Raw genomic sequence first — 8,511 nt, 5'->3', positions numbered from 1 at the left:
AACACGAAGAATCTGACAAGGTAAGTATGAGTTTAATAAATTGTTTCACATGCACGCGTGCACAAATCTTTTAAAAACAAAGCTCTTCCTGTTTACAAATCACCTCATAAAAATGGCGAGAGTTAACCCTTTAACTTCAGGAAGAAAGTCTAAATAATGAAACTGAATAAAAGGAAACCCAGGCTGTGCAGAACAGTTTATAATATAATAAGCACTTAACTTTAGTAGCGTGGTAGAATTGCTGCCTTTTGCTTCCTCTCAATATATCTCTTCAACAGAAATAAATGAATATTCTTTCAAGTTGTTTTGTTCTTCTTTCGTGAAGTTTCTTTTTCCCTTTTCTTCTAGAAAATTCTTCCAAGGCCCAAAAAACAGGAGAAAAACAGAAGCATGACCAGCTCAGGAAACTTAACTGATGAAAGGCAGTTTACAATGTTGGGAGTCTCAGCATTGTCAACCTGTCACCCAATCAGAACTCCTGTCTTTGCCCTCCATTTTGGCTTGGGGTATCTGTAGCACTCTGAATATGAAAGTCAAGGCCCAACCATTTTAAAGGTGAAAGGACTAAATTAGCTTCTTTAAAAACCAAACAATGAAAATAACAAGAACATAAGGAAATAATTCTTAAATTAACACCTATTTATTATGGAACCTGACAGGCATCAGAGGAGAGAGGAAAAGGCAGGAACAGACACACAGCACAGGGAAGCACGCAGGGGGGGGCATCAGAAGCATAACATAACAGGTGTGTTTGTAAAGCGCATGTTCACCTCCTAAGGGCCATCCTGGCGCTAATGACAGATGTTTATTGTTACCCAACTGAATGGTACTCATTTCATCGACCTCGGAAGGATGGAGTGGACCTGTCCGGATTCGAACCTGTGACCATGAGGTCAAACACAGGTCCCTGGAGTGGATGCATTAGTCCACTGAGCCACAGACCCAGAAGCCGGCAGACAGCTGCCAGAGGAAAGAACTGGTACGAAATGGGGTAGAATGAGAGAAACTAGAAAGGAGAGAAAAGGAGAGCTACGCTAGAGTGGATAGGACACGTGGGTAGAGATCCTAGAGTGGGGAGAGTGAGAGGGATACAGCGGAGTGGACAGGAGACCGAGGGAGCAATACATAGTGGGGAAAAGAAAGAGAGAGATACACTATCATGCATAAGAGAACACACAAAATGTGCTAGAATGGGTGGGAGAAGGAGGGAGAGATACTACAGTGGGGAGAAGAAAAAAAAGAGGTACACTAGAGAGGGTGGGAGAACAAGAGATGTACACTAGAGTGGGTGTGAGAAGGAGGGAGATGTACTAGAGTGGATAGAAGAAAGAGACGCTAGAGCAATTAGGGGAACAAGAGTGGCCAGGAGAAGGAGCGAGAGGGTAGAAGAAAGAGAGAGATGCTAGAATGGGTAGGAGAAAGAGAGAGACACAACTGAGTGGGTAGGAGAAGGAGGGAGAGGTACTAAAACGGGAAGCAAGAGATGCACTAGAGCAGCTAGGACGATGAGAGATACGGTAGAGTGGACAGAGGAGGGCGGAAGACTGAAAGTGGGTAGAAGAAAAAGAGAAACTAGAGTGGGTATGAGAATGAGCGAGATGCACTAGAGTGTGCAGTAGAAGGAGGGAAATATACTAGAGTGGGTAGAAGAAAGAGGGGGTGATACACTAGAATAGGCGGTTCCATGTAATAATGTCGCCACAAAAATCTCGCCATGCAAAAATGTCACCGAAAAATGGCCATTTTTTGTGGCGACATTATTGCATGGAACATGCGGGGGACACCACCGCAACCCCCAAACTTTTTTTTTTTTGCCCTGTCCCCATATATATGGTCACCCATATAATATCGCCACAACCTTTTCCCGGCGATATTATTTACGGCGACCATATATATGGGGATAATATTACCTGATACCGAATAGGCAGGAGAAAGAGGCATACACTGCAGTGGGCAGGAGAAGGAGGAGAGATACTAGTATGGGTAGGAGAAAGAGAGACACACCTGAGTGGGTAGGAGAAGGAGGGAGGGATACTAGAATGGGAAGCAAGAGATGTACTAGAGCAGCTAGGACAGAGAGAGATACGGTAGAGTGGACAGAGGAGGGTGGGAGACTGAAGGTGGGTAGAAGAAAGAGAAACACTAGAATGGGTATGAGGGTGAGCAAGATGCACTAGAGTGGGCAGTAGGGGGGAAAGATACTAGAGTCGGTAGAAGAACGAGCATGTGATACACTAACATAGGCAGGAGAAAGAGAGGCATACACTGCAGTGGGTAGGAGAAGGAGGGGGAGATACTATCATGGGTAGGAAGAGAAAGAAAGAAGCACACCATGGTGGGTAGAACAATGAGAGAGATACACGAGAGTGGGCAGGACAATGAGGGAGAGATACTAGAGAGGGTAGATGAAGGGGAGAGAGGCACCAGAGCAGTTAGGAGAACAACAGTGAAACTAGAGTGGGCAGTAGAAGGAGGGAGACATATAATGGGTAGGGAAAAGGGAGAGAAGTACACGATGGTGTGTGAAAGAATGAGAGGGATACACTAGAGTGGGCAGGAGAAGGAGCGAGAAATACTAGAGCAGCTAGAAGAAAAAGGAGGGAAATGCACTACAGCTGGTAGGGGAAATAGAGTGATGCTAGAGTGGGTAAGAGAAGGAGGGAGAGAGACTAAACTGGGGAGAAGAAAGGGAGAGCGAAACACTGGAGCGGGTAGGAGACAGAGATACGCTAGAGCAGTTAGGAGAACAGTCATAAACTGGAATTGGCAGGAGGAGGAGGGAGAGCTACTAGATTATGGATCAAGACGCATCTTACCTGGACTCAATTGCTCGCAGAAAAGTAATAAAATCGTTTTTAAAAAAACGAATACAAAAAAAACGATTTAGAAAGACTGATCTGTGACCGCACAGAGTGGTCATTCTAAATCGAACTGTCAGCCTCTGCGACGCACACGAGTGCGCGCAGAAGCTGACATGCACGCTGGGACCCGGAAGCACTGTCGGGGAGAACAAGTGTTTGCGTGTTCTTGTGTGTGCATGTTTTTGGCTGACCAAACGTCCGGGTTTTCCCGGGACAGTCTGGGGAAATCACCCGACGTCCCGGGGTCCAGGGAGTTTTTTTATTTTTACAAACCCTGTCTGGGGTTTTGCCTACGGTCCCTTTTTTTCCCCCGGGACCCAATTTCGAAATCGGGTCCCGGCGCAACTCTCCCTGTGCGAATGGGGGCATGATTTCACGCCCCCATATACTCCTATTTTCCCTCCCCGGCGCTCTCCTCCAATGAGAGGAGTGTGCCTGATAGCACACCCCCTGCACCCCTCACAACGGGCCAGCGACATAGAAGTAGGACTAAAGTTTTACTTTAGTCCTACTTCTATCTCCATGGCCCGTCCCAGGTTTTTGTTTTTAAAATCTGGTCACCCTAGCATGTTTGTATGTGTGTTGCGTGTTTGTGTAGGGAGTCGGGAGGGAGGCAGCAGGGGCTGAGGGAGGGGGATTCGGTGGACGAACCCCCCCACACCCCCCCGATTTGGCAGAATTCCTGCAAGAGAGGGTGGGAGTGGGGTGCAAAGGAATGTCATGTCTTTCATTTTCGTAGGCAGCCTAAAATCGGTCTTAAGAAAAATCAGTCTTTGGGTTAGGCAACCTACAAACATCGAAGAAATTACATAGAACCAGTAGAAGAGATCATGAATTCTGAATTAATACAGTTAAGCCAGTCCAATATAGGTATGACTGGCTTAACTGTATTAAAAGTAAATTAAGAAACTTGGGCCTTGAGGAGTTATATTGTAAATCAGTGGTGACCAATAGTGATAATTGTAGGAAGATTGTACAAGATTTTTTCTCATTGAGAATGTGTGAGGAATCCGACCATCCGCACGGTGGGCGTGCGCTCGCATGGGCTTTTTTTGAAATTTTAAATGAAATTGAATGATGGTAGATCAACCTATGGGAAATGTGTGGGGCTAATCCGCACACATTTTCCTTCACTCACTGCACAACATACACATAGACCTGTGTACTCTGGGTGGACACAGCCTACAAGCGCTGCCCCCCTATCATATTTAGTTGAAATATGACAGCCAAGAGTAGATCAAGGCATCTCAGAAGGGGGGGAAGACAAAATCTTCCTCCTGCCATGGCCAGCCTAATTAAACTACCAAAGGCTCCATGGGTCCGCCCTGTCTTTTTGTGTAAGCACTGCAGAATGGTGGCAGCAATTAACATACTAAGAGTATACTTCAAACAGACCCACATGGGGCTTACTGCAGAAGTGAACACAAGACAGGACAACCCCTGCACCTCAACCTGAAGCCAGCTCCTGCCTCTCACTATCAAGGGCAGTGGCCCGTCATGTCTGGGACTATGTATTTACAGTAGTCACCCCTGCAGGGGACCCTATTCAGAAGATATGAGTATGTGGCTTGGCAGCACTAAAAGTCTGGTCTCACCACAGCTTCAAGGGAGACCTGCCGCTGTAATCAGGAACCACAGAGACCTCAATTCACAAGAGAGACCCTTTGATCCACAACAGACAGGAAGATGGGTGGGACTTAGTATTACATGTTTTCACCCCCTTATCTTTTCTGTTGCAAAGCACTCTGGTTATGACCTCATGCATACAGGAGATTGTTGGTGGAAACCCAGAATTGGTTCACTAATGTAGGCTTAGCCTACACCAATCACTGGTTCAAGCCCCTCTTTTGGGAGATCATGTAAAGAATTTGCAAGAAGTAACAAGAAGAACTCAATTGGACCCTGGCTGAAGGTACAGTCTGCCTTACAGCTTCTGCCAGTGAAGGAAGGGCAGTATTTCGAAAGAGGGAAGCAAGATCCCTCCCCTAAACATCTCACAGGGAACAGAGGGAGATACTGAATCCAGAGGACCCTCCAGAAGCCCCAGAACCGGTACCCAATCAGCACAGAGTGTGCCCTGCTAGGCTCTGCAAGGAAGCTTCCTGGGTGGGAAGGGCCAGCGAGTCTCTGAATCAAACCAAGGACAAGGCTGTTGCCTGCAACACTCTCCTCAGCTTTGGGCAGCCACCTTAAAGGATGACACAAGCCCAGTGAAGAAGCTAGGAGTGCATTGACAAGCATCAACCAGCGCCTGCCTTAAAGGACATTTTCGAGCCAATCGAGCCCCTCAAGCTGCAATCGACTGCACTGCTGACTGTTGTCAAACCGCAGTCGCCAATGTCCCCGAGACGCCTCGACCATTGCTTCAGACCTGCCAACCAGCACAGAGACAATGATTCCTGACCCCAAGCCGCCATGTAGGCCAGCCTGCAGCCACCCCCGTCCACCCTTGCTTGCCGAACTGCCTGCCGTCTGATACCCACAGCTGTCTCCTGTCTTGAACTCTGTCGCAGGAGCTGCAAAGCGCCCTGAAACCGACTCCACCCGGTCAAGCACCAAGAACTTCTACAAGCACAAGGTACATTGTGGTTGTGTCCTCCGGTCCTTCTCCAAAGGCTCACAGTGACATTTTACAACCCATTGCTCCCTTTGTTATGTTACGTTATGTTATTGCATTTGTACCGCGCCAAAGCCCGTGGGCATCCAGGCGCCGAGAGAAGCAGTTTATAGGAGGTAGAAAGGAAACCAAGTGTCCTTGAATCTCGTGCGATTAATTACTTTACGGACTACAATCCTGTCAGTATCCAGAGTGCATCCCTTTCCCTCCTTGAAACTGTCTGTCCTGTGCATTCCTTTACAGGGCGGGTTGGATTGTGTAGTGTGCTAGAACTGTCTGTTGAACAATAAAAATAGATCTTTCTCTACTTGAGGGATGGCAATGCATGCGAAAATGTTGCTGTCCCAGGGGGTAAAGAAATGCACAGAAGGGTCAGTAACAACCCTTCTCCTCATTGTACAGGGCACACAGATGTGGCAATCTCTGCGCACATTTTGAAGGATGCTCTCGGGGCACTGCACGTTTCACAGAATTCCCAGGAACATTTTTGCAGGATTCCTTTTTTAAACTCTTATTTGTGCCTGTGCTCTACTGACAGGGATCGCTGTATTGCCACAATATAGATCTTCCTGCAGATGACGCCCAACGCCCAAAGGATGCAGTGCAGAAGGTATTATTATTGCCAGCAAAAAGCAAAGATTTCCATTCCTCCGCCTTTTGTGATTAAAGATAATTAAATACTGGCGGATTAAATAACTCTCAGGCTCCGAGGCTTCTCCCATACAATTAACTATCCAGCAGGAATAATGAAGAGTGCGATTAAATATAGATTGCAGCTCCAATTACCACACACATGTCTGCACCTGGGGTATTTCCAGACATGAAAGGGAGCCGGCTGCTTTTCATCAGCGCCACAGTAATCAAGGGAGCGGGCTGTACCACTTTCTGATCAGGATCCGGGCTATACCACGCCTACTTATGTTACAGGTTTCAGCGTGGGCCCCCGCCCCCTGGACGCTAAGTGCCAAGGACGAGGATGTTCGTCCTTTTTGCATAGACTTGCATAATAGCCTGGCAGTTAAGGGGCTAAGCAAGCCCTGGCTTTGGAGCGGATAGCGCGTTGGCTTCTGGGTACTGTGGTCTCAAGTATGTAATGTAAAGTGGTTTACATAGCACAACCTCTGCCATTTCGGCTGTCTCTTGGCAATAGGTCCTGTGAGCAGGTGAGAGGGGAATCCACTGGGAGAAGAGGCAGAGGAAAGATGTGAAACCTGAAGGGTTGATGAGGACCCACTAGAACCCGCTTTCTGTGTGTTTCTAAGTGAGTTGCAACGAGGGCAGGTGTGGCGTGCGTCTACAGAAGGGAGACACAGGTGTATGGGCATCCTGCTTGGTGTGCTAATAAAGAGGCTGGCCCTGCGCGCGAGGATGGCTCGAGGGTTACTGGAGGGCTGTGCATGACAAGCTGGTGGGAGCGTTGTGGTGTTCAGATAGTGCTAGTGTGTGCACGGGAGGTGGGCACTGCCTGGTGTTCACCTGAAGTATGCGACAAGCTAGTCATGTGCGTACTTGTGAGGAATTCGACCATCTGCGCGGTTTGTGTGCACTCGCATGGGCTTTTTTGACATCTTAAATTAAATTGAATGATGGTACATTTTCCTATGCTCACCACACGACATACGCATAGACCTGTGTACTCTGGGTGGACACAGGCTACGGGCGCAGCCCCCACTTGTATAATTAGTTGGGATATGACAAGAGTAGTACACAGTGCATCTCCGGAAGGGGCAGGGCCAGACCTCCCCCTACCATGGCCAGCCTGATTAACTAACAAAGGATCTGTGGATCTGACCTGTCCTTTTGTTGGGCGCTGTAGCTGGTGTCAGAGATTTGTATACCATTCAGAGGGTAATTCAAACAGGCCCACATGGGGCCTGGCTGAAGAGGTTAACAAAGGAGACAGGAAACCCCAACAACCTTTCCTATGCAACTGTGTCAACCTTAATCCACCTCCTGCCTCTCAGTATCAATGGCAGTAAACGGTCATGTCTGGGACTGCACGTTTACAGTAGTCCACCCCATAGGGGGACCCCATTCATAAGGTACGAGAATGTGGTCTGCAGGAGCCAGAGAGGCTGGTCTTGCCGCAGCTTCAAGGGAGACCTGCTGTTTTAATCAGGAACCACAGAGGGCTCCATTAACCAGAGAGACCCTTTGATCCACAACTGGAAGGTGGGTGGGACTTAGTATCACATGTTTTCACCCCTTTACATCTTCTCTTGCAAAGCACTCTGGTTATGACCTCATGTATACAGGAGATTGTGGGGACCCCAGGATTGGTACATTAAGGTAGGCTTAGCCTACACCAATCCCTATGGCCCAATTGACTTTAAAAGAGGCACTCTTTTGGCAGATCACCTGGACTTTGTAAGGAGTTGCAAGAAGAACTTGTCATTGGACCTTGGCTGAAAGTACAGTCTGCCTTACATCTTCCGCCAGTGAAGGAAAGCCAGTACCTCCAAAGAGGGAAGCACAATCCCTCTGCTAAACATCTCCCAGCAAACACAGGGAGATACTGAATTCAGAGGACCATCCAGCAGCTCCAGAACCGGTACCCAGCAAGGGAAATGGACAAAAGGATTGAATCTAAAATGCTGAATCCACCTTTAATGTGCATTCGGCATAGTACATTAGATCGAAGCCTTTAACACCGAACAGGGGAGCAGGAGTTGCAGGGGTGTCCCCCGCTCCACCAGTTCGGTATTATGGGCTGCCGGGGTTGCAGTAGTGTCCCCTGCATACATTAAATTCAGTGCGCAGGACAAACTTGCAAAATCCCAAAAGATCAAATTACAAAATGCAGGCAAGTGGGCTCCGTAATTTGGTAATTCCATCTTTTGGGATATGTTCTTTTAACGTACATCCCACAGCAAGTACACAGCGTGTCCAGCTAGGCTCTGCAGCAAGCTTCCTAGGTAGGAAGTGCCAGTAGGTCTCTATACCCGAAACCAAGGACAAGGCAGCTGCCCGCAACACACTCCTCAAGCTTTGGGCCGTCCGCCTTAAAGGACAACACAAGCTCAGTGAAGAAGC

This window comes from Ambystoma mexicanum, chromosome 9 (genome assembly GCF_040938575.1).
Source record: "Ambystoma mexicanum isolate Mex_15411 chromosome 9, UKY_AmexF1_1, whole genome shotgun sequence".
Classification (NCBI taxonomy): Eukaryota; Metazoa; Chordata; class Amphibia; order Caudata; family Ambystomatidae; genus Ambystoma; species Ambystoma mexicanum.
Note: the sequence above shows the minus strand (reverse complement) of the source record.